This window comes from Triticum urartu, chromosome 5A (genome assembly GCF_056163025.1).
Source record: "Triticum urartu cultivar PI428250 chromosome 5A, HENAU_Tu73, whole genome shotgun sequence".
Taxonomy (NCBI): domain Eukaryota; kingdom Viridiplantae; phylum Streptophyta; class Magnoliopsida; order Poales; family Poaceae; genus Triticum; species Triticum urartu.
Window position 1 is genome coordinate 458,097,416 of NC_141877.1, and position 27,896 is coordinate 458,125,311.

The 27,896-nt window shown below is 44.0% G+C and overlaps 1 pseudogene; it reads left to right on the forward strand.

Annotated features, from left to right (window-relative positions):
• Positions 1-792: 792 nt before the first annotated feature.
• LOC147971909 (uncharacterized protein At4g26485-like) lies at positions 793-27,884 on the forward strand (annotated as a pseudogene).
• The last annotated feature ends 12 nt before the right edge of the window (positions 27,885-27,896 follow it).

Here is a 27,896-nt window from a genome sequence, read left to right on the forward strand (position 1 = left end):
TGGTGATCTCAAGAGAGAAATTCAATGTAGCTGAATTACGACTTTTTCTGTTGCCTATTAGTCTCATCTCCTATAGGAAAGGCTGAATTGCTAGTGCTTATACTCATAAACAGTCTCCTATGTACGCCTACTTTGTGTTTTTGATAACTACCAAATCATAAAGACTACTATTTTATGCTCTATTACTATAGTCTATATAGACTACCCCTTTATAGGGCTGAATTATCCAAAGTTATGGCTATGCATTGACCACTGTTATCCTATGTATGCGTTGCGCTTTCAATGAGGCAGCTTCTTACAATATTAGGGGAAATCATCTATGATGCTGCCTTGATAATGATCAATTACCAAAAGGAATATCGAGCAATGTCTCAAACTCCAGATCCAATCCCCTCATGTGTAAGACCAAAAGTTGAACCAAATTCAAGCTAAGACCCAAGTTTAACAAACTCAGTCCTCTCCCACCATTGCATTACTTGAATCTTTTACGGTCGTCCAATATACAAATGTAACTTCAATGTTTTTCTGCCACTATGTTTTATGACTATATATTTATAGAAATTCTATCATTTCATTGAAAAAATAGACGGGCATGACAACGCGTGCCATCGATAATCTAGTCACAAATGCAGCTAGCTACACTAGCTAGCCCTTCATCTCCCCACCATCTATAAACAAAAAGCCCTCGGTCTCATCCGAACTTGACCCGAGTCAACTTTCTTTCTCACCTCATCACACACATTGCTGAGTGCTGACACATAGCTGTGGCCTCGTTCTCGGCGGTGGAGAGGAATGGCGTCGCCGGTGGTGGAGGTGGCGCAGGCCATCACCGTGCAGGGGAAGAAGGACGAGAAGGAGGTGAAGTGGCTGAAGCACCACTCCTCGGCGCAGAGCATCCTGATCGTCGGAGACGGGGACCTCTCCTTCTCGTTGGTCCTCGCCACCGTGTTCGGCACTGGCGAGAACTGAAGGAAATAAGCCCTAGAGGCAATAATAAAGTTATTATTTATTTCCCTATTTCATGATAAATATTTATTATTCATGCTAGAATTGTATTAACCGGAAACATAATACATGTGTGAATACATAGACAAACAGAGTGTCACTAGTATGCCTCTACTTGACTAGCTCGTTGATCAAAGATGGTTAAGTTTCCTAGCCATAGACATGAGTTGTCATTTGATTAACGGGATCACATCATTAGGAGAATGATGCGATTGACATGACCCATTCCGTTAGCTTAGCACCCGATCGTTTAGTATGTTGCTATTGCTTTCTTCATGACTTATACATGTTCCTATGACTATGAGATTATGCAACTCCCGTTTGCCGGAGGAACACTTTGTGTGCTACCAAACGTCACAACGTAACTGGGTGATTATAAAGGTGCTCTACAGGTGTCTCCAAAGGTGCATGTTGGGTTGACGTATTTCGAGATTAGGATTTGTCACTCCGATCGTCGGAGAGGTATCTCTGGGCCCTCTCGATAATGCACATCACTTAAGCCTTGCAAGCAATGCAACTAATGAGTTAGTTGTGAGATGATGTATTATGGAACGAGTAAAGAGACTTGCTGGTAACGAGATTGAACTAGGTATTGGATACCGACGATCGAATCTCGGGCAAGTAACATACCGATGACAAAGGGAACAACGTATGTTGTTATGTGGTCTGACCGATAAAGATCTTCGTAGAATATGTAGGAGCCAATATGGGCATCCAGGTCCCGCTATTGGTTATTGACCGGAGACATGTCTCGGTCATGTCTACATTGTTCTCGAACCTGTAGGGTCCGCACGCTTAAGGTTTCTATGACAGTTATATTATGAGTTTATACGTTTTGATGTACCGAAGGTTGTTCGGAGTCCCGGATGTGATCACGGACATGACGAGGAGTCTCGAAATGGTCGAGACATAAAGATTGATATATTGGAAGCCTATGTTTGGATATCGGAAGTGTTCCGGGTGAAATCGGGATTTTACCGGAGTACCGGGAGGTTACCGGAACCCCCCGAGAGCTATATGGGCCTTAGTGGGCCTTAGTGGAAAAGAGAAGAGGCAGCCTGAGATGGGCCGCGCACCCCTCCCCTCCCTTGGTCCGAATAGGACATGGAGAGGGGGCCAGCCCCCCTTTCTCTTTTCCCCCCTCCGCGAATCCTATTCCAACTAGGATTGGGGGGGGGATCCTACTCCCAGAGGGAGTAGGACTCCTCCTGGCGCGCCACCTCTAGGCCGGCCGCACCCCCCTTGAGCCTTTATATACGGAGGCAGGGGCACCCCAGAGGAAGACAAGTTGATCCACGTGATCATATTCTTAGCCGTATGCGGCGCCCCCTGCCACCATAGTCCTCGATAATATTGTAGCGGTGCTTAGGCAAAGCCCTGCGACAGTAGTACATCAAGATCGTCACCACGCCGTCGTGCTGACGGAACTCTTCCCCGACACTTTGCTGGATCGGAGTCCGGGGATCGTCATCGAGCTGAACGTGTGCTAAAACTCGGAGGTGCCGTAGTTTCGGTGCTTGATCGGTCGGGCCATGGAGACGTACGACTACATCAACCAAACGCTTCCGTTGTCGATCTACAAGGGTACGTAGATCACACTCTCCCCTCTCGTTGCTATGCATCACCATGATCTTGCATGTGCGTAGGATTTTTTTTGAAATTACTACGTTTCCCAACAGTGGCATCCGAGCCTAGGTTTTATGTGTTGATGTAATATGCACGAGTAGAACACAAGTGAGTTGTGGGCGATATAAGTCATACTGCTTACCAGCATGTCATACTTTGGTTCGGCGGTATTGTTGGACGAAGCGGCCCGGATCGACATTACGCGTACGCTTACGCGAGACCGGTTCTCCCGACGTGCTTTGTACATAGGTGGCTTGCGGGTGACAGTTTCTCCAACTTTAGTTGAACCGAGTGTGGCTACGCCCGGTCCTTGCGAAGGTTAAAACAGCACCAACTTGACAAACTATCGTTGTGGTTTTGATGCGTAGGTAAGATTGGTTCTTGCTTAATCCCGTAGCAGCCACGTAAAACTTGCAACAACAAAGTAGAGGACGTCTAACTTGTTTTTGCAGGGCATATTGTGATGTGATATGGTCAAGACATGATGCTAATTTTATTGTATGAGATGATCATGTTTTGTAACCGAGTTATCGGCAACTGGCAGGAGCCATATGGTTGTCGCTTTATTGTATGCAATGCAATGTAATGCTTTACTTTATCACTAAGCGGTAGCGATAGTCGTGGAAGCATAAGATTGGCGAGACGACAACGATGCTACGATGGAGATCAAGGTGTCGCGCCGATGACGATGGTGATCACGACGGTGCTTCGAAGATGGAGATCACAAGCACAAGATGATGATGATGGCCATATCATATCACTTATATTGATTGCATGTGATGTTTATCTTTTATGCATCTTATCTTGCTTTGATTGACGGTAGCATTATAAGATGATCTCTCACTAATTATCAAGAAGTGTTCTCCCTGAGTATGCACCGTTGCGAAAGTTCTTCGTGCTGAGACACCACATGATGATCGGGTGTGATAGGCTCTACGTTCAAATACAACGGGTGCAAAACAATTGCACACGCGGAATACTCAGGTTATACTTGACGAGCCAATCATATACAGATATGGCCTCGGAACACAGAGACCGAAAGGTCGAGCGTGAATCATATAGTAGATATGATCAACATAGTGATGTTCACCAATGAAACTACTCCATCTCACGTGATGATCGGACATGGTTTAGTTGATTTGGATCACGTGATCACTTAGAAGATTAGAGGGATGTCTTTCTAAGTGGGAGTTCTTAAGTAATATGATTAATTGAACTTTAAATTTATAATGAACTTAGTCCTGGTAGTATTTTGCAAATTATGTTGTAGATCAATAGCTCGCGTTGTTGCTTCCCTGTGTTTATTTGATATGTTCCTAGAGAAAATTGTGTTGAAAAATGTTAGTAGCAATGATGCGGATTGGATCCGTGATCTGAGGTTTATCCTCATTGCTACACAGAAGAATTATTTCCTTGATGCACCGCTAGGTGACAGACCTATTACAGGAGCAGATGCAGAAGTTATGAACGTTTGGCTAGCTCAATATGATGACTACTTGATAGTTTAGTGCACCATGCTTAACGGCTTAGAATCAGGACTTCAAAGACGTTTTGAACGTCATGGACCATATGAGATGTTCCAGGAGTTGAAGTTAATATTTCAAGCAAATACCCGAGTTGAGAGATATGAAGTCTCCAACAAGTTCTATAGCTAAAAGATGGAGGAGAATAGCTCAAGCAGTGAGCATGTGCTCAGATTGTCTGGGTACTACAATCACTTGAATCAAGTGGGAGTTAATCTTCCAGATAAAATAGTGATTGATAGAATTCTCTAGTCACCATCACCAAGTTAGTAGGACTTCGTGACGAACTATAATATGCAAGGGATAACGGAAACAATTCCCAAGCTCTTTGTGATGCTGAAATCGACGAAGGTAGAAATCAAGAAAAACATCAAGTGTTGATGGTTAACAAGACCACTAGTTTCAAGAAAAGGGCAAAGGGAAGAAGGGGAACTTCAAGAAGAACAGCAAGCAAGTTGCTGCTCAAGTGAAGAAGCCCAAGTCTGGTCCTAAGCCTGAGACTAAGTGCTTCTACTGCAAAGGGACTGGTCACTGGAAGCAGAACTGCCCCAAGTATTTGGCGGATAAGAAGGATGGCAAAGTGAACAAAAGTATATTTGATATACATGTTATTGATATGTACTTTACTAGTGTTTATAGCAACCCCTCAGTATTTGATACTGGATCAGTTGCTAAGAGTAGTAACTCGAAACAGGAGTTGCAGAATAAACAGAGACTAGTTAAAGGTGAAGTGACGATGTGTGTTGGAAGTAGTTCCAAAATTGATATGATCATCATCGCACACTCCCCTATACTTTCGGGATTAGTGTTGAACCTAAATAAGTGTTATTTGGTTTTTGCGTTGAGCATGAATATGATTTGATCATGTTTATTGTAATACGGTTATTCATTTAAGTAAGAGAATAAATTGTTGTTCTGTTTACATGAATAAAACCTTATATGGTTACACACCCAATGAAAATAGTTCGTTGGATCTCGATCGTAGTGATACACATAATCATAATATTGAAACCAAAAGATACAAAGTTAATAATGATAGTGCAACTTATTTGTAGCACTGCCATTTAGGTCATATTGGTGTAAAGCGCATGAAGAAACTCCATGCTGATGGGCTTTTGGAATCACTTGATTATGAATCAGTTGATGCTTGCGAACCATGCCTTATGGGCAAGATGACTAAGACTCCGTTCTCCGGAACAATGGAGCGAGCAACTGACTTATTGGAAATAATACATACGGATGTATGTGATCCGATGAGTGTTGAGGCTCGCGGCGGGTATCGTTATTTTCTAACCTTCACAGATGATTTGAGCAGATATGGGCATATCTACTTGATGAAACACAAGTTTGAAACATTTGAATAGTTCAAAGAATTTCAGAGTGAAGTGGAAATCATCGTAACAAGAAAATAAAGTTTCTACGATCCGATCATAGAGAAGAGTATTTGAGTTATGAGTTTGGCCTTCAGTTAAAAACAATGTGAAATAGTTTCAGTACTCACGCCACCTGGAACACCACAATGTAATGGTGTGTCCGAACGTCATAACCGTACTTTATTAGATATGGTGCGATCTATGATGTCTCTTACCAATCTACCACTATCTTTTTGGGGTTATGCATTAGAGATAGCTGCATTCACGTTAAATAGGGCACCATCTAAATCCGTTGAGATGACACCGTATGAACTATGGTTTGGCAAGAAACCTAAGCTGTCGTTTCTTAAAGTTTGAGGTTGCAATGCTTATGTGAAAAACTTTCAACCTGATAAGCTAAAACCCAAATCGGAGAAGTGCGTCTTCATAGGATACCCAAAAGAAAATGTTGGGTACACCTTCTATCACAGATCCGAAGGCAAGATATTCGTTGCTTTGAATGGATCCTTTCTAGAGAAGGAATTTCTCTCGAAAGAAGTGAGTGGGAGGAAAGTAGAAAACTTGATAAGGTAATTGTACCTTCTCCCTTATTGGAAAGTAGTTCATCACATAAATCTGTTCTTGTGACTACTACACCAATTAGTGAGGAAGCTAATGATGATGATCATGTAACTTCAGATCAAGTTACTACCGAATCTCGTAGGTAAACCAGAGTAAGATCCGCACCAGAGTGGTACGGTAATCCTGTTCTGGAAGTCATGTTACTAGACCATGACGAACTTGCGAACTATGAGGAAGCGATGATGAACCCAGATTCCGTGAAATGGTTTGAGACCATGAAATCTGAGATATGATCCATGTATGAGAACAAAGTATGGACTTTGATGGATTTGCCCGTTGATCGGCGAGCCATAGAAAATAAATGGATCTTCAAGAGGAAGACGGACGCTGATAGTAGTGTCACTATCTACAAAGCTAGAATTGTCGAAAAAGGTTTTCGACAAGTTCAAGGTGTTGACTACGATGAGAGTTTCTCACTCGTATCTATGCTTAAGTCTGTCCGAATCATGTTAGCAATTGCCGCATTTTATGAAATCTGGTAAATGGATAAACAAAACTACATTCCTGAATGGATTTAAAGAAGATTTGTATATGATGCAACCAGAAGGTTTTGTCAATCCTAAAGGTGCTAACAAAATATGCAAGCTCCAGCGATCCATCTATGGACTGGTGCAAGCATCTCGGAGTTGGAATATACACTTTGATAAGTTGATCAAAGCATATAGTTTTATACAGACTTGCGGTGAAGCCTGTATTTACAAGAAAGTGAGTGGGAGCACTACAACATTTCTGATAAGTATATGTGAATGACATATTGTTGATCGAAAATAATGTAGAATTATTCTGCAAAGCATAAAGGAGTATTTGAAAGGAGTTTTTCAAAGAAAGACCTCGGTGAATCTACTTACATATTGAGCATCGTGATCTATAGAGATAGATCAAAATGCTTGATAAGTTTTTTCAATGAGTACATACCTAGACAAGATTTTGAAGTAGATCAAAATAGAACAGTCAAAGAAAGAGTTCTTGCCTGTGTTACAAGGTGTGAAATTGAGTAAGACTCAAAGCCCGACCACGGCAGAAGATAGAAAGAGAATGAAAGTCATTCCCTATGCCTTGGCCATAGGTTCTATAAAGTATGCCATGCTGTGTACCAGATCTATTGTATACCCTACACTGATTTTGGCAAGGGAGTACAATAGGGATCTAGGAGTAGATCACCGGACAGCGGTTAAAATTATCCTTAGTGGAATAAGGATATATTTCTCGATTATGGAAGTGAAAAAAAGGTTCGTCGTAAAGGGTTACATCGATGCAAGTTTTGACACTAATCTAGATGACTCTAAGTCTCAATCTAGATACATGTTGAAAGTGGGAGCAATTAGCTAGAGTAGCTCTGAGCAGAGCATTGTTGACATAGAAATTTGCAAAATACATATGGATCTGAATGTGGCAGACCCGTGGACTAAAATTATCTCACAAGCAAAACATGATCACACCTTAGTACTCTTTGGGTATTAATCACATAGCGATGTGAACTAGATTACTGAATCTAGTAAACCCTTTGGGTGTTGGTCACATGGCGATGTGACCTATGGGTGTTAATCACATGATGATATGAACTATCGATGTTAATCACATGGTGATGTGATCTAGATTATTGACTCTAGTGCAAGTGGGAGACTGAAGGAAATATGCCCTAGAGGCAATAATAAAGTTATTATTTATTTCCTTATTTCATGATAAATGTTTATTATTCATGCTAGAATTGTATTAACCGGAAACATAATACATGTGTGAATACATAGACAAACAGAGTGTCACTAGTATGCCTCTACTTGACTAGCTCGTTGATCAAAGATGGTTAAGTTTCCTAGCCATAGACATGAGTTGTCATTTGATTAACGAGATCACATCATTAGGAGAATGATGTGATTGACATGACCCATTCCGTTAGCTTAGCACCCGATCGTTTAGTATGTTGCTATTGCTTTCTTCATGACTTATACATGTTCCTATGACTATGAGATTATGCAACTCCCGTTTGCCGGAGGAACACTTTGTGTGCTACCAAACGTCACAACGTAACTGGGTGATTATAAAGGTGCTCTACAGGTGTCTCCAAAGGTACATGTTGGGTTGACGTATTTCGAGATTAGGATTTGTCACTCCGATCGTCGGAGAGGTATCTCTGGGCCCTCTCGGTAATGCACATCACTTAAGCCTTGCAAGCAATGCAACTAATGAGTTAGTTGCAAGATGATGTATTACAGAACGAGTAAAGAGACTTGCCGGTAACGAGATTGAACTAGGTATTGGATACCGACGATCGAATCTCGGGCAAGTAACATACCGATGACAAAGGGAACAACGTATGTTGTTATGCGGTCTGACCGATAAAGATCTTCGTAGAATATGTAGGAGCCAATATGGGCATCCAGGTCCCGCTATTGGTTATTGACCGGAGACATGTCTCGGTCATGTCTACATTGTTCTCGAACCCGTAGGGTCCGCACGCTTAAGGTTTCTATGACAGTTATATTATGAGTTTATACGTTTTGATGTACCGAAGGTTGTTCGGAGTCCCGGATGTGATCACGGACATGACGAGGAGTCTCTAAATGGTCGAGACATAAATATTGATATATTGGAAGCCTATGTTTGGATATCGGAAGTGTTCCGGGTGAAATCGGGATTTTACCGGAGTACCGGGAGGTTACCGGAACCCCCCGGGAGCTATATGGGCCTTAGTGGGCCTTAGTGGAAAAGAGAAGAGGCAGCCTGAGATGGGCCGCGCGCCCCTCCCCTCCCTTGGTCTGAATAGGACAAGGAGAGGGGGCCGGCCCCCCTTTCTCTTTTCCCCCCTCCGCGAATCCTATTCCAACTAGGATTGGGGGGGGGGGATCCTACTCCCGGAGGGAGTAGGACTCCTCCTGGCGCGCCACCTCTAGGCCGGCCGCACCCCCCTTGAGCCTTTATATACGGAGGCAGGGGCACCCCAGAGGAAGACAAGTTGATCCACGTGATCATATTCTTAGCCGTGTGCGGCGCCCCCTGCCACCATAGTCCTCGATAATATTGTAGCGGTGCTTAGGCGAAGCCCTGCGACAGTAGTACATCAAGATTGTCACCACGCCGTCGTGCTGACGGAACTCTTCCCCGACACTTTGCTGGATCGGAGTCCGGGGATCGTCATCGAGCTGAACGTGTGCTAAAACTCGGAGGTGCCGTAGTTTCGGTGCTTGATCGGTCAGGCCCTGGAGACGTACTACTACATCAACCAAACGCTTCCGTTGTCGATCTACAAGGGTACGTAGATCACACTCTCCCCTCTCGTTTCTATGCATCACCATGATCTTGCGTGTGCGTAGGATTTTTTTTGAAATTACTACGTTTTCCAACAAGAACCTCGTCGCCACGTCCCTTGACTCCAAAGGTTCGATCATTTACCTCTTTCATTCATCGCAATGCACCAGCCTGCACCTGCTTGCTGCTTACCTTAAGCACAGAGGGATCAGGGTGTTTCAAATGTCATCTGTAGACCCTCGCAAAAAGAAAAAAGAAAAGGTGTCATTTCTAGAATTATTGATCTGTGTTATGTGATCCTCTTCCATGGACAGGTTGCTGGTCCTTGATGGTAGTATATGGAACAGCCCAGGATGAGAGTAAGCCCGAGTTTATTGCTGAATTATCTCATATGTGTCATGCCACTCAGATCCCTTACTTAGTGGGTGGGGATTTTAATATTCTTCGTCACAGCGGTGAGAAGAATAAAAAGACGCCCATGTCTCATTTCTCGGATGTTTTTAATTCTGTCATCCACTTGCTTGGGCTTAGGGAGATCTGCATGTCTGGAGGGGTGTACACGTGGTCGAACAAGCAGGAGAATCCCACTCTGGAGAAGCTGGATAGAGTTTTAATGTCACCTGAATGGGAGGACTTATATCCTCTTGTCTCGGTTAACAAATTAGTTAAGGACCTAACTGATCACAATCCCCTGTTGTTGGATGGGGGGAGGGCTGCAACTAGAGCACCAGGGAATAGGTGCTTTAGATTTGATAATAACTGGCTGAATAACCCAACCTTCCTACCTTTGGTTGCTGATATTTGGTCGAAACCTGTGTATACTGATGATCCCATAGATACCCTGAATATTAAACTGAAAAGAGTTAAGAAGTTTTTTAAAGGGTGGGGTTCTAACATTTTTGGGCACAACAAGATTAAGAGAAATATTATCAAACTTGAATTGCAAGAATTGGAAAAGCTTGAGGAAACTGTTGGGCTGTGTGGTGAGGCTTATACCAGAAAGCTGGAAATATTGAATGAACTGAATAATATGTATGTGGAGGAAGAGCTTTTTTGGCACCAATTTTCTAATGAGAGGTGGCTGCTAAAAGGAGACAATAATACTGGTTTTTTTCCATAAAGTGGCCAATGGGAGACGTAGGAAACATTCGATGGTTTCACTGAAGTGTGGAGCAACTATTATCGAAGGGACTAAAAACCTCTTAGCTCATGCTACGAGTACTATAAAAATCTTTTTGGACCAGCCCCTGGTAATCTATGTCATATAGATGAAAACCTTTGGTCACAAGAGGAGAAAATTACTCCTGAGGATAATGATGACTTGACACGACCTTTTTCTATTGATGAAATTAAAAAGGCCCTTTTTGATATGAAATCTAACCGTGCCCCTGGACCGGATAATATACCTGTTGAATTCTATCAACATTGTTGGGATGTTGTAGCCCAGGACTTATTGGCATTATTTGAATGGTTTTATGAAGGGAGACTGGATGTGCAAAGGTTGAATTATGGCATTATTACCCTTCTACCGAAATCTGCTGACGCTAGTAAGATCCAGCAATATAGGTCAATATGTTTGCTTCGTTGTCCATACAAACTTATTACCAAGGTTATGGACATTAGGGCCAGTAAGTATGCTTATAAACTATTCAGCATTCAGCAAAACGCATTCATCAAAGGGAGGCATATAGTAGATGGCATATTATCTTTGCGTGAAGTTTTGCACCATACTCATGTTAAAAAATAGGTTGGGGTTGTTCTTAAGCTTGACTTCGAGAAAGCCTATGACAAAGTCAATTGGGAGTTCCTGCTTGAATGTCATGAAAAACGTGGGTTTAACCAAAAATGGTGTGATTGGGTAGCTCAAATTCTTAAGAATGGGACGGTTAGTGTTAAAATCAATGATGAGTTGGGTCCTTATATTCAAAGCGCGAAAGGGGTCAGGCAGGGAGATCCACACTCTCCTTTCCTCTTTAATCTTGCGGCAGAATGCCTAACTAAGATGATGACTTCTGCCCAAAAAAATGGTCTCATTAAAGGGTTGGCCTCTGATCTGATTGAGAATGGTGTGGGTATTTTACAATATGCGGATGATACTGTTATCTACTTCGAGCATGATATTACCAAGGCTGTCAATGTTAAACTCCTACTATACTTGTTTGAACTAATGTCGGGGTTGAAAATTAACTTTGATAAGAGTGAGATTGTTGTTATAGGTGGGGATAATGAGATTGATTCAACATACGCTGAGATGTTTGGGTGTCAGGTGGGGAAATTACCTATGAGATACCTAGGTGCCCCGATCACTTACTCCACTTTGAAAAATATAGAGTTGGATTTTTTGGATGCTAAGATGATAAAAAAACTTGATGCTTGGATTGCATATTCGGCATCATCTGGGGCTAGATTAACCCTGTTGAATTCTAGTCTAGATGGAATCCCATCATATCTTATGTCAATGTTTTTGTTCAATAAAACCTTTATTGACAAAATGGATAAGCACCATAGAAGATTTTTTTGGAGGAGAAAAAATAAGAAGCGTGCTTATCATATGGTGAAATGGGCTAGGGTTTGCCGATCCAAAAGTATTGGGGGATTGGGTCTCAAAGATCTCCATAAGCAAAATATTAGCCTCTTAACTAAATGGTGGTCGAAGCTCGAGACTAGTGATGGGCTGTGGCAACGTATTATTCGTGCCAAATAATTTAAAAACAGAACTGTAGCTAATATTCGTAGCCGCTTTTCGGATTCTCCTTGCTGGAAGGCTATAATGAAAGTCAAGGAGACATATATGGCTGGAAGGGCTATCCAGATCAATAATGGTAATCTGGCTAGGGTGTGGCACGACCCATGGCTGGATGAAAAAACCTTTGTGAGATAAGTTGCCTGTTTTATATAGTATATGCCATGATCAGGATGCGACTATTGCTGAGTTTGTGACGAAAAACTACAAACTGGGGTTCAGACGTAGACTGTTTGGAGAGGTTAATAATCAGTGGGATTGGGTTGTTGCTGAGGCTAAAAAATATACCCTGAACACCTCCCCTGATGTAGTTACATGGAGCCTTAATAAGAAGAAGAGGTTTTCCACCAAATCAGTTTATGAGTGGCTAGAAAGGGATTTAGCTGGTCCGAATTACAAATGGATTTGGAAAGCCAGCATTCCTTTAAAAATCAAAATCTTCATGTGGCAGTTGTTTCAAAATGCCGTGCTTACACGAGATAACTTGTGGAAAAGGAACTGGCCTGGAAATCCTGCCTGCTCCTTTTGCAATAGCATGGAAGATGCTAATCATCTATTTTTTACATGTCCACTTGCCCGAACTGTATGGGGGGTCTTGTTGGAAATATGCCCTAGAGGAAATAATAAAATGGTTATTATTATATTTCTTTGTTCATTATAATTGTCTATTGTTCATGCTATAATTGTGTTATCCGAAAATCGTAATACATGTGTGAATACATAGACCACAACACGTCCCTAGTGAGCCTCTAGTTGACTAGCTCGTTGCTCAAAAGATAGTCATGGTTTCCTGACTATGGACATTGGATGTCCTTGATAACGGGATCACATCATTAGGAGAATGATGTGATGGACAAGACCCAATCCTAACTTAGCTCAAAGATCGTGTAGTTCATTTGCTGTAGCTTTTGTGAATGTCAAGTATCATTTCCTTAGACCATGAGATTGTGCAACTCCCGGATACCGTAGGAGTGCTTTAGGTGTGCCAAACGTCACAACATAACTGGGTGACTATAAAGGTACATTACAGGTATCTCCGAAAGTGTCTGTTGGGTTGGCACGAATCGAGACTGGGATTTGTCACTCCGTATGACGGAGAGGTATCTCTGGGCCCACTCGGTAATGCATCATCATAATGAGCTCAATGTGATCAAGTGGTTGATCATGGGATCATGCATTATGGTATGAGTAAAGTGACTTGCCGGTAACGAGACTGAACAAGGTATTGGGATACCGACGATCGAGTCTCGGGCAAGTAACGTACCGATTGACACAGGGAATTGTATACGGATTGATTGAATCCTCGACATCGTGGTTCATCCAATGAGATCATCGTGGAGCATGTGGGAGCCAACATGGGTATCCATATCCCGTTGTTGGTTATTGACCGGAGAGGCTTCTCGGTCATGTCTGCATGTCTCCCGAACGCGTAGGGTGTACACACTTAAGGTTCGGTGACGCTAGGGTTGTAGAGATATTAGCACACGGTAACCCGAAAGTTGTTCGGAGTCCCGGATGAGATCCCGGATGTCACGAGGAGTTCCGGAATGGTCCGGAGGTAAAGATTTATATATAGGAAGTCCAGTTTCGGCCATCGGGAAGGTTTCGGGGGTCACCGGTATTGTACCGGGACCACCGGAAGGGTCCCGGGGGTCCACCGGGTGGGGCCACCTATCCTAGAGGGCCCCATGGGCTGAAGTGGGAGGGAAACCAGCCCCTAGTGGGCTGGTGCGCCCCCCTTGGGCCTCCCCTGCGCCTAGGGTTAGAAACCCTAGGGGTGGGGGCGCCACCCTTGCCTTGGGGGGCAAGGCACCCTCCTTAGCCGCCGCCCCCTAGGAGATTAGATCTCCTAGGGCCGGCCCCCCCTAGGCACCCTATATATAGTGGGGGGAGGGAGGGCTGCACACCCAAGCCCCTGGCCTCTCCCTCTCCCTCTCGTGACACTCCTCCGTCTCCCAGCGCTTGGCGAAGCCCTGTCGAGATTACCGTTGCTTCCACCACCACGTCGCCGTGCTACTGGATCTTCATCAACCTCTCCTTCCCCTTGCTGGATCAAGTTGGAGGAGACGTCTTCCCAACCGTACGTGTGTTGAACGCGGAGGTGCTGTCCGTTCGGCACTTGGTCATCGGTGATTTGAATCACGTCGAGTACGACTCCATCAATCCCGTTCTCTTGAACGCTTCCGCTCATGATCTACAAGGGTATGTAGATGCACTCCTCTTTCCCTCGTTGCTAGATGACTCCATAGATTGATCTTGGTGATGCGTAGAAAATTTTAAAATTCTGCTACGTTCCCCAACAGTGGCATCATGAGCTAGGTCTATGTGTAGTTACTATGCACGAGTAGAACACAAAGCAGTTGTGGGTGTCGATATTGTCAATTATCTTGCTGTTACTAGTCTTATCTTGATTCGGCGGCATTGTGGGATGAAGCGGCCCGGACCAACCTTACACGTACGCTTATGTGAGACCGGTTTGACCGACTGACATGCACTAGTTGCATAAGGTGGCTGGCGGGTGTCTGTCTCTCACACTTTAGTCGGATCGTATTCGATGAACAGGGTCCTTATGAAGGGTAAATATAAATTGGCAATTCACGTCGTGGTTTTGGCGTAGGTAAGAAACGTTCTTGCTAGAAACCTATAGCAGCCACGTAAAAACTTGCAACAACAATTAGAGGACGTCTAACTTGTTTTTGCAGCAAGTGTTTTGTGATGTGATATGGCCAAAGGATGTGATGAATGATATATGTGATGTATGAGATGATCATGTTCTTGTAATAGGAATCACGACTTGCATGTCGATGAGTATGACAACCGGCAGGAGCCATAGGAGTTGTCTTTATTTATTTATGACCTGTGTGTCAACATAAACGTCCAGTAATTACTTTACTTTATTGCTAAAGCGTTAGCCATAGTAGTAGAAGTAATAGATGACGAGACAACTTCAAGAAGACACGATGATGGAGATCATGATGATGGAGATCATGGTGTCATGCCGGTGACAACGATGATCATGGAGCCCCGAAGATGGAGAACAAAAGGAGCAAATGATATTGGCCATATCATGTCACTGTTTGATTGCATGTGATGTTTATCATGTTTTACATCTTATTTGCTTAGAACGATGGTAGCTTAAATAAGTTGATCCCTCGTAATAATTTCAAGAAAGTGTCCCCCCTAACTGTGCACCGTTGCGAAGGTTCGTTGTTTCGAAGCACCACGTGATGATCGGGTGTGATAGATTCTAACGTTCGAATACAACGGGTGTAAGCCAGATTTACACAGCAATACACTTAGGTTGACTTGACGAGCCTAGCATATACAGACATGGCCTCGGAACACAGAAGACCGAAAGGTCGAGCATGAGTTGTATAGAAGATACGATCAACATGAAGATGTTCACCGATGTTGACTAGTCCGTCTCATGTGATGATCGGACACGGCCTAGTTGACTCGGACCATGTTTCACTTAGATGACTAGAGGGATGTCTATCTGAGTGGGAGTTCATTGAGTAATTTGATGAACTTAATTATCATGAACTTAGTCTAAAATCTTTACAATATGTCTTGTAGATCAAATGGCCCACGTTGTCCTCAACTTCAACGCGTTCCTAGAGAAAACCAAGCTGAAAGACGATGGCAGCAACTATATGGACTGGGTCCGGAACCTGAGGATCATCCTCATAGCTGCCAAGAAAGATTATGTCCTAGAAGCACCGCTAGGTGACGCACCCGTCCCACAGAACCAAGACGTTATGAATGCTTGGCAGACACGTGCTGATGATTACTCCCTCGTTCAGTGCGGCATGCTTTACAGCTTAGAACCGGGGCTCCAAAAGCGTTTTGAGAGACACGGAGCATATGAGATGTTCGAAGAGCTGAAAATGGTTTTTCAAGCTCATGCCCGGGTCGAGAGATATGAATTCTCCAACAAGTTCTTCAGCTGTAAGATGGAGGAAAATAGTTCTGTCAGTGAGCACATACTCAAAATGTCTGGGTTGCATAACCGCTTGACTCAGCTGGGAGTTAATCTCCCGGATGACGCGGTCATTGACAGAATCCTTCAGTCGCTTCCACCGAGCTACAAGAGCTTTGTGATGAACTTCAATATGCAGGGGATGGAAAAGACCATTCCTGAGGTATATTCAATGCTGAAATCAGCAGAGGTAGAAGTCAAAAAGGAACATCAAGTGTTGATGGTGAATAAAACCACTAAGTTCAAGAAGGGCAAGGGTAAAAAGAACTTCAAGAAGGACGGCAAGGGAGTTGCCGCGCCCGGTAAGCAAGCTGCCGGGAAGAAGCCAAAGAATGGACCCAAGCCTGAGACTGAGTGCTTTTATTGCAAGGGAAGTGGTCACTGGAAGCGGAACTGCCCCAAATACTTAGCGGATAAGAAGGCCAGCAACACTAAAGGTATATGTGATATACATGTAATTGATGTGTACCTTACCAGTACTCGTAGTAGCTCCTGGGTATTTGATACCGGTGCGGTTGCTCACATTTGTAACTCAAAGCAGGAGCTGCGGAATAAGCGGAGACTGGCGAAGGACGAGGTGACGATGCGCGTCGGGAATGGTTCCAAGGTCGATGTGATCGCCGTCGGCACGCTACCTCTACATTTACCTACGGGATTAGTTTTAAACCTCAATAATTGTTATTTAGTGCCAGCTTTGAGCATGAACATTGTATCAGGATCTCATTTAATATGAGATGGCTACTCATTTAAATCCGAGAATAATGGTTGTTCTATTTATATGAGACATATGTTTTATGGTCATGCTCCGATGGTGAATGGTTTATTCTTAATGAATCTCGAGCGTAATGCTACACATATTCATAGTGTGAATACCAAAAGATGTAAGATTGATAATGATAGTCCCACATACTTGTGGCACTGCCGCCTTGGTCACATAGGTGTCAAACGCATGAAGAAGCTCCATGCAGATGGACTTTTAGAGTCTCTTGATTATGAATCATTTGACACGTGCGAACCATGCCTCATGGGTAAAATGACCAAGACTCCATTGTCAGGAACAATGGAGTGAGCAACCAACTTATTGGAAATCATACATACTGATGTGTGCGGTCCAATGAGTGTTGAGGCTCGCGGTGGCTATCGTTATGTTCTCACCCTCACTGATGACTTGAGTAGATATGGGTATGTCTACTTAATGAAACACAAGTCTGAGACCTTTGAAAAGTTCAAGGAATTTCAGAGTGAGGTTGAGAATCAACGTGACAGGAAAATCAAGTTCTTGCGATCAGATCGTGGGGGAGAATACTTGAGTCACAAATTTGGCACACACTTAAGAAAATGTGGAATAGTTTCACAACTCACGCCGCCTGGAACACCTCAGCGTAATGGTGTGTCCGAACATCGTAATCGCACTCTATTAGATATGGTGCGATCTATGATGTCTCTTACCGATTTACCGCTATCATTTTGGGGCTATGCTTTAGAGATTGCCGCATTCACTTTAAATAGGGCTCCGTCGAAATCCGTTGAGACGACACCGTATGAATTATGGTTTGGGAAGAAACCTAAGCTGTCGTTTCTAAAAGTTTGGGGATGCGATGCTTATGTCAAGAAACTTCAAACTGAAAAGCTCGAACCCAAGTCGGAAAAATACGTCTTCATAGGATACCCTAAAGAAACTGTTGGGTATACCTTCTACCTTAGATCCGAAGGCAAGATCTTTGTTGCCAAGAATGGGTCCTTTCTAGAGAAAGAGTTTCTCTCGAAAGAAATAAGTGGGAGGAAGGTGGAACTTGATGAAGTATTACCTCTTGAACCGGTAAGTGGCGCAGCTCAAGAAAATGTTCCTGAGGTGCCTGCACCGACTAGAGAGGAAGTTGATGATGATGATCATGAAACTTCAGATCAAGTTGCTACTGAACTTCGTAGGTCCACAAGGACACGTTCCGCACCAGAGTGGTACGGCAACCCTGTCTTGGAAATCATGTTGTTAGACAACGGTGAACCTTTGAACTATGAAGAAGCGATGGCGGGCCCAGATTCCGACAAATGGCTGGAAGCCATGAAATCTGAGATAGGATCCATGTATGAAAACGAAGTATGGACTTTGAATGACTTGCCCGTTGATCGGCGAGCCATAGAAAATAAATGGATCTTTAAGAAGAAGACAGACGCGGATGGTAATGTGACCATCTATAAAGCTCGGCTTGTCGCTAAGGGTTATCGACAAGTTCAAGGGGTTGACTACGATGAGACTTTCTCACCCGTAGCGAAGCTGAAGTCCGTCCGAATCATGTTAGCAATCGCCGCATTCTATGATTATGAGATATAGCAAATGGACATCAAAACAACATTCCTTAATGGTTTCCTTAAGGAAGAATTGTATATGATGCAGCCGGAAGGTTTTGTCGATCCTAAGAATGCTGACAAGGTGTGCAAGCTCCAACGCTCGATTTATGGGCTGGTGCAAGCATCTCGGAGTTGGAACATTCGTTTTGATGAGATGATCAAAGCGTTTGGGTTTATGCAGACTTATGGAGAAGCCTACATTTACAAGAAAGTGAGTGGGAGCTCTGTAGCATTTCTCATATTGTATGTGGATGACATACTGTTGATGGGAAATGATATAGAATTCTTGGAAAGCATAAAGGCCTACTTGAACAAGTGTTTTTCAATGAAGGACCTTGGAGAAGCTGCTTATATATTAGGCATCAAGATCTATAGAGATAGATCGAGACGCCTCATTGGTCTTTCACAGAGTACGTACCTTGACAAGATATTGAAGAAGTTCAAAATGGATCAGTCAAAGAAGGGGTTCTTGCCTGTATTGCAAGGTACAAGATTGAGCACGGCTCAATGCCCGACCATGGCAGAAGATAGAGAAAAGATGAGTGTCGTCCCCTATGCCTCGGCCATAGGGTCTATCATGTATGCTATGCTGTGTACCAGACCTGATGTAAACCTTGTCGTAAGTTTGGTAGGAAGGTACCAAAGTAATCCCGACATGGAACACTAGACAGCGGTCAAGAATATCCTGAAGTACCTGAAAAGGACCGAGGAAATGTTTCTCGTTTATGGAGGTGACAAAGAGCTCGTCGTAAAGGGTTACGTTGATGCTAGCTTCGACACAGATCTGGATGACTCTAAGTCACAAACCGGATACGTGTATATTTTGAATGGTGGGGCAATAAGCTGGTGCAGTTGCAAGCAAAGCGTTGTGGCGGGATCTACATGTGAAGCGAAGTACATGGCAGCCTCGGAGGCAGCACAAGAAGCAGTCTGGGTGAAGGGGTTCATTACCGACCTAGGAGTCATACCCAATGCGTCGGGCCCGATGACTCTCTTCTGTGACAACACTGGAGCTATTGCCCTTGCCAAGGAGCCCAAGTTTCACAGGAAGACCAGGCATATCAAGCGTCGCTTCAACTCCATTCGTGAAAGTGTTCAAAATGGAGACATAGAGATTTGTAAAGTACATACGGACCTGAATGTAGCAGATCCGTTGACTAAACCTCTCCCTAGAGCAAAACATGATCAACACCAGAACAGCATGGGTGTTTGATTCATCACAACGTAACTAGAATATTGACTCTAGTGCAAGTGGGAGACTGTTGGAAATATGCCCTAGAGGCAATAATAAAATGGTTATTATTATATTTCTTTGTTCATGATAATTGTCTATTGTTCATGCTATAATTGTGTTATCCGGAAATCGTAATACATGTGTGAATACATAGACCACAACACGTCCCTAGTGAGCCTCTAATTGACTAGCTCGTTGATCAAAAGATAGTCATGGTTTCCTGACTATGGACATTGGATGTCATTGATAACAGGATCACATCATTAGGAGAATCATGTGATGGACAAGACCCAATCCTAAGCTTAGCTCAAAGATCGTGCAGTTCGTTTGCTGTAGCTTTTCTGAATGTCAAGTATCATTTCCTTAGACCATGAGATTGTGCAATTCCCGGATACCGTAGGAGTGCTTCGGGTGTGCCAAACGTCACAATGTAACTGGGTGACTATAAAGGTACATTACAGGTATCTCCGAAAGTGTCTGTTGGGTTGGCACGAATCGAGCTGGGATTTGTCACTCCGTATGACGGAGAGGTATCTCTGGGCCCACTCGGTAATGCATCATCATAATGAGCTCAATGTGATCAAGTGGTTGATCACGGGATCATGCATTACGGTACGAGTAAAGTGACTTGCCGGTAACGAGACTGAACAAGGTATTGGGATACCGACGATCGAGTCTCGGGCAAGTAACGTACCGATTGACAAAGGGAATTGTACACGGATTGATTGAATCCTCGACATCGTGGTTCATCCGATGAGATCATCATGGAGCATGTGGGAGCCAACATGGGTATCCAGATCCCGCAGTTGGTTATTGACCGGAGAGGCTTCTCGGTCATGTCTGCATGTCTCCCGAACCCGTAGGGTCTACACACTTAAGGTTCGGTGACGCTAGGGTTGTAGAGATATTAGCACATGGTAACCCAAAAGTTGTTCGGAGTCCCGGATGAGATCCCGGACGTCACAAGGAGTTCCGGAATGGTCCGGAGGTAAAGATTTATATATAGGAAGTCCAGTTTCGGCCATCGGGAAGGTTTCGGGGGTCACCGGTATTGTACCGGGACCACCTATCCCGGAGGGCCTCATGGGCTGAAGTGGGAGGGGAACCAGCCCCTAGTGGGCTGGTGCGCCCCCCCTTGGGCCTCCCCCTGCGCCTAGGGTTAGAAACACTAGGGGTGGGGGCGCCACCCTTGCCTTGGGGGGCAAGGCACCCCCCTTGGCCGCCGCCCCCCTATGAGATTGGATCTCCTAGGGCCGGCGCCCCCCCTAGGCACCCTATATATAGTGGAGGGGGGGAGGGAGGGCTGCGCACCCAAGCCCCTGGCCTCTCCCTCTCCCTCCCGTGACACTCCTCCGTCTCCCAGCGCTTGGCGAAGCCCTGCCGAGATTACCGTTGCTTCCACCACCACGCCGTCGTGCTGCTGGATCTTCATCAACCTCTCCTTCCCCTTGCTGGATCAAGTTGGAGGAGACGTCTTCCCAACCGTACGTGTGTTGAACGCGGAGGTGCTGTCCGTTCGGCACTTGGTCATCGGTGATTTGAATCACGTCGAGTACGACTCCATCAACCCCGTTCTCTTGAACGCTTCCGCTCGTGATCTACAAGGGTATGTAGATGCATGTTGGGGAACGTAGTAATTTCAAAAATTTCCTACACACACGCAAGATCATGGTGATGCACAGCAACGAGGGGGAGAGTATGATCTACGTACCCTGGTAGATCGCAACGGAAGCGTTGACACAACGTAGAGGAAGTAGTCGTACGTCTTCTTCCCGATCCGACCGATCCAAGCACCGTTACTCCGGCACCTCCGAGTTCTTAGCACACGTACAGCTCGATGACGATCCCCGGGCTCCGATCCAGCAAAGCTTCGGGGAGGAGTTCCGTCAGCACGACGGCGTGGTGACGATCTTGATGTTCTACCGACGCAGGGCTTCGCTAAGCACTACAACGATATGATCGAGGTGGAATATGGTGGCAGGGGGCACCGCACACGGCTAAGGAACGATCTCAATGATCAACTTGTGTGTCTAGAGGTGCCCCCATGCCCCCGTATATAAAGGAGCAAGGGGGAGGAGGCCGGCCATAGGAGAGGCGCGCCAGGTGTGGAGTCCTACTAGGACTCCAAGTCCTAGTAGGAGTCCACCAAGAGGGGAGGAAGGGAGAAGGAAGTGGAGGAGTAGGAAAGGTGGCCGGCCCCCTTTTCCCTAGTCCAATTCGGACTAGAGGGGAGGGGGGCGCAGCAGCCTTTTTCCTCTTCCCACTAAAGCCCATCAAGGCCCATTACTTCTCCCGTAACTACCCGGTACTCCGAAAAATACCCGAATCACTCGGAACCTTTCCGATGTCCGAATATAGTCGTCCAATATATCGATATTTACGTCTCGACCATTTCGAGACTCCTCGTCATGTCCCCGATCTCATCCAGGACTCCGAACTCCTTCGGTACATCAAAACTCATAAACTCATAATATAACTGTCATCGAAACCTTAAGCGTGCGGACCCTACGGTTCAAGAACAATGTAGACATGACCGAGACACGTCTCCAGTTAATAACCAATAGCGGGACCTGGATGCCCATATTGGCTCCTACATATTCTACGAAGATCTTTATCAGTCAGACCGCATAACAACATACGTTGTTCCCTTTGTCATCGGTATGTTACTTGCCCGAGATTCGATCATCGGTATCCCAATACCTAGTTCAATCTCGTTACCGGCAAGTCTCTTTACTCGTTCCGTAATACATCATCTCACAACTAACATATTAGTTGCAATGCTTGCAAGGCTTATGTGATGTGCAGTACCGAGAGGGCCCAGAGATACCTCTCCGACAATCAGAGTGACAAATCCTAATCTCGAAATACGCCAACCCAACATCTACCATTGGAGACACCTGTAATGCTCCTTTATAATCACCCATTTACGTTGTGACGTTTGGTAGCACCCAAAGTGTTCCTCCGGCAAACGGGAGTTGCATAATCTCATAGTCATAGGAACATGTATAAGTCATGAAGAAAGCAATAGCAACATACTAAACGATCGGGTGCTAAGCTAATGGAATGGGTCATGTCAATCAGATCATTCAACTAATGATGTGACCTCGTTAATCAAATAACAACTCTTTTGTCCATGGTTAGGAAACATAACCATCTTTGATTAACGAGCTAGTCAAGTAGATGCATACTAGTGACACTCTGTTTGTCTATGTATTCACACATGTATTATGTTTCCGGTTAATACAATTCTAGCATGAATAATAAACATTTATCATGATATAAGGAAATAAATAATAACTTTATTATTGCCTCTATGGCATATTTCCTTCAGTCTCCCACTTGCACTAGAGTCAATAATCTAGTTCACATCGCCATGTGATTTAATAGCAATAGTTCACATCACCATGTGATTAACACCCATAGTTCACATCGTCATGTGACCAACACTCAAAGGGTTTACTAGAGTCAGTAATCTAGTTCACATATCTATGTGATTAACACCCAAAGAGTACTAAGGTGTGATCATGTTTTGCTTGTGAGATAATTTTAGTCAACGGGTCTGTCACATTCAGATCCGTAAGTATTTTGCAAGTTCTATGTCTACAATGCTCTACACGGAGCTACTCTAGCTAATTGCTCCCACTTCCAATATGTATCCAGATTGAGACTTAGAATCATCTGGATCAGTGTCAAAAACTTGCATCGACGTAACCCTTTACAACGAACCTTTTTGTCATGTCCATAATCGAGAAACATATCCTTATTTCACTAAGGATAATTCTGACCGCTGTCCAGTGATCTACTCCTAGATCACTATTGTACTCCTTGCCAAATCAATGCAGGGTATACAATAGATCTGGTACACAGCATGACATACTTTATAGAACCTATGGCAAGGCATAGGGAATGACTTTCATTCTCTTTCTATCTTCTGCCGTGGTCGGGCTTTGAGTCTTACTCATCTTCATACCTTGTAATACAGGCAAGAACTCTTTCTTTGACTGCTCCATTTTGAACTACTTCAAAATCTTGTCAAGGTATGTACTCATTGAAAAAACTTATCAAGCGTCTTGATCTATCTCTATAGATCTTGGAGCTCAATATGTAAGCAGCTTCACCGAAGTCTTTCTTTGAAAAACTCCTTTCAAACACTCCTTTATGCTTTACAGAATAATTCTAAATTATTTCCGATCAACAATATGTCATTCACATATACTTATCAGAAATGATGTAGTGCTCCCACTCACTTTCTTGTAAATATAGGCTTCACCGCAAGTCTGTATAAAACTATATGCTTTGATCAACTCATCAAAGCGTATATTCCAACTCCGAGATGCTTGCACCAGTCCACAGATGGATCGCTGGAGTTTGCACACTTTGTTAGCACCTTTTGGATTGACAAAACCTTCTGGTTGCATCATATACAACTCTTCTTTAATAAATCCATTAAGGAATGCAGTTTTGTTTATCCGTTTGCCAGATTTCATAAAATGCGGCAATTACTAACATGATTCGGACAGACTCAAGCATAGATACGAGTGAGAAGCTCTCATCGTAGTCAACACCTTGAACTTGTCGAAAACCTTTTGCGACAATTCTAGCTTTGCAGATAGTAACACTACTATCAGCGTCCGTCTTCCTCTTGAAGATCCATTTATTCTCAATTGCTTGTTGATCATCGGGCAAGTCAACCAAAGTCCAAACTTTGTTCTCATACATGGATCATATCTCAGATTTCATGGCCTCAAACCATTTCGCGGAATCTGGGCTCATCATCGCTTCCTCATAGTTCGCAAGTTCGTCATGGTCTAGTAACATGACTTCCAGAACAGGATTACCGTACCACTCTGGTGCGGATCTCACTCTGATTTACCTACGAGATTCGGTAGTAACTTGATCTGAAGTTACATGATCATCATCATTAGCTTCCTCACTAATTGGTGTAGTAGTCACAAGAACAAATTTTTGTGATGAACTACTTTCCAATAAGGGAGAAGGTACAATTTCCTTATCAAGTTTTCTACTTTCCTCCCACTCACTTCTTTCGAGAGAAACTCCTTCTCTGGAAAGGATCCATTCTTAGCAACGAATGTCTTGCCTTTGGATCTTGTGATAGAAGGTGTACCCAACAGTTTCCTTTGGGTATCCTATGAAGACGCACTTCTTCGATTTGGGTTTGAGCTTATCAGGTTGAAACTTTTTCACATAAGCATTGCAACCTCAAACTTTTAAGAAACGACAGCTTAGGTTTCTTGCCAAACCACAGTTCATACGGTGTCGTCTCAACATATTTAGATGGTGCCCTTTTAACGTGAATGCAGCTGTCTCTAATGCATAACCCCAAAACGATAGTGGTAGATCGGAGCAAAAATAATGCCCTAGTAGGAGTCCACCAAGAGGGGAGGAAGGGAGAAGGAAGTGGAGGAGTAGGAAAGGTGGCCGGCCCCCTTTTCCCTAGTCCAATTCGGACTAGAGGGGAGGGGGGGCGCAGCAGCCTTTTTCCTCTTCCCACTAAAGCCCATCAAGGCCCATTACTTCTCCCGTAACTACCCGGTACTCCGAAAAATACCCGAATCACTCGGAACCTTTCTGATGTCCGAATATAGTCGTCCAATATATCGATCTTTACGTCTCGACCATTTCGAGACTCCTCGTCATGTCCCCGATCTCATCCGGGACTCTGAACTCCTTCGGTACATCAAAACTCATAAACTCATAATATAACTGTCATCGAAACCTTAAGCGTGCGGACCCTACGGTTCGAGAACAATGTAGACGTGACCGAGACACGTCTCCGGTCAATAACCAATAGCGGGACCTGGATGCCCATATTGGCTCCTACATATTCTACGAAGATCTTTATCGGTCAGACCGCATAACAACATACGTTGTTCCCTTTGTCATCGGTATGTTACTTGCCCGAGATTCGATCGTCGGTATCCCAATACCTAGTTCAATCTCGTTACCGGCAAGTCTCTTTACTTGTTCCGTAATACATCATCTCACAACTAACATATTAGTTGCAATGCTTGCAAGGCTTATGTGATGTGCATTACCGAGAGGGCCCAGAGATACCTCTCCGACAATCGGAGTGACAAATCCTAATCTCGAAATACGCCAACCCAACATCTACCTTTGGAGACACCTGTAATGCTCCTTTATAATCACCCATTTACGTTGTGACGTTTGGTAGCACCCAAAGTGTTCCTCCGGCAAACGGGAGTTGCATAATCTCATAGTCATAGGAACATGTATAAGTCATGAAGAAAGCAATAGCAACATACTAAACGATCGGGTGCTAAGCTAATGGAATGGGTCATGTCAATCAGATCATTCAACTAATGATGTGACCTCGTTAATCAAATAACAACTCTTTTGTCCATGGTTAGGAAACATAACCATCTTTGATTAACGAGCTAGTCAAGTAGAGGCATACTAGTGATACTCTGTTTGTCTATGTATTCACACATGTATTATGTTTCCGGTTAATACAATTCTAGCATGAATAATAAACATTTATCATGATATAAGGAAATAAATAATAACTTTATTATTGCCTCTAGGGAATATTTCCTTCAATGCACTCCTCTTTCCCTCGTTGCTAGATGACTCCATAGATTGATCTTGGTGATGCGTAAAAAATTTTAAAATTCTGCTATGTTCCCCAACAGGTCTTGGGTATAACAGTTGGGGCTTCTTGTTGCCCCCGATCTCTGTGGCAATGTTGGGCGTGGCTTTATAAATTCTTTCCAGGCGAAAAGAAATTTTATATGATGATTATCGCTGCGATTTGCTGGGGGGTTTGGTGCCTCGGAAACAAAGTTACTTTTGATAAGTACAATGCTCATACTCCGCTGGAGGCTGTTTTCAGTGCTTGTTCTTTTATGTTGTACTGGGCAGGATTGCTGAAAGAAGATGATAGGACGAGGTTCCAGGCTAGGGTGAAAAGACTGGCTTTTGCGGCAGCGGCTCTGGCAGACAGGTCGTACACACAGGGGAGGATGATGCTGAGGGATAGAGATGGAGTTCAGATCGGTTAGCTTGGTCATCTCGCCAGTTTCATCGATACCACTGGGGTTTGATGCCTGTTCTGGTGTTTGTCAGTGGTTGACTCATGGTTGCTTTATGCCCCTCCTGGGTGGCTGCGTAGTTTCATCTTTATATTTTGTTGTCTAGGATAGTAGCTTGTTAGTGTCGTCAGGTTTTCGCCCCATGGCGGCTGATCGGTTTTAGGGTCTTCTCGTTGTGGGTTTCCTGGCGATGCTCCAGCTCGCTCTCCCCCTTTCAGTCCTATTTCGGTTCTGGTGGTCGTTTTATTTTGGGCTTAGTCCCTAGAGACATATTGAATTGAACTTCTGTATTTCTGTTGATTGCAAAATTAATGGAAAGGAGTGTGAGCCCGGTTGGAATCTTACAGCTATGCGGCATCAAATGTAACATGGCTCAAAAGGATGGGCGCCATAATTTTGCATGGTATCGATGCGACAGAGATGAAGAGTCACGCCCATCTGAAACTCAATCGCTTCGATCGCATCGTGTTCAATTTCCCTCATGCTGTTTTCACTGGAAGCGAGACCCAACAGCACATGATTGAGTACGCACGCACTCTTTGCCCTTGCGGTTCTCTGGTTTTTGTCATTGCAAATATCTTCACATTAAATTTCATTAAGTTCCTATTCCCGGTGCATCTTCACTTCAAATTTCACGCCCAAGAGGTAATAGTATTGTCAGTTGTTTGATCATTTGCAATGAACGGTTCATATCAATTGGGGTTGCATCTTAAAATTTCTCTTGTTATTAATCTTTTGCTTCTACGTGCAGTTCGCACAAGCAGCTCGTGGAGGCTTTCTTCCGCAATGCAATCCACCTGCTTCGTCCTGATGGTGAAATCCACGTCACTCACAAGACGGGACATCCGTACCGCAGTTGGGAGATCGAGCAATTAGCCTCTGAGTCTGCACTTGTTATGTTTAAGATGGACTATTTTTCCAAAGACGATTACCCTGGTTACAACCAAAAGAGAGGATCTGGCATGAGGTGCGACCAAGATTTCCCTATATATGATACTAGAGCTGCAGGTGGGACTGTAGTTGGGAGTCCCACCACAATCCCACTTAATCCCACCACTGCTTGCTGGGAAGAAGTGGACAGCCCACTAAATGTTTCGTGGATTAAGTGGGCATAAGTGGAATACTTA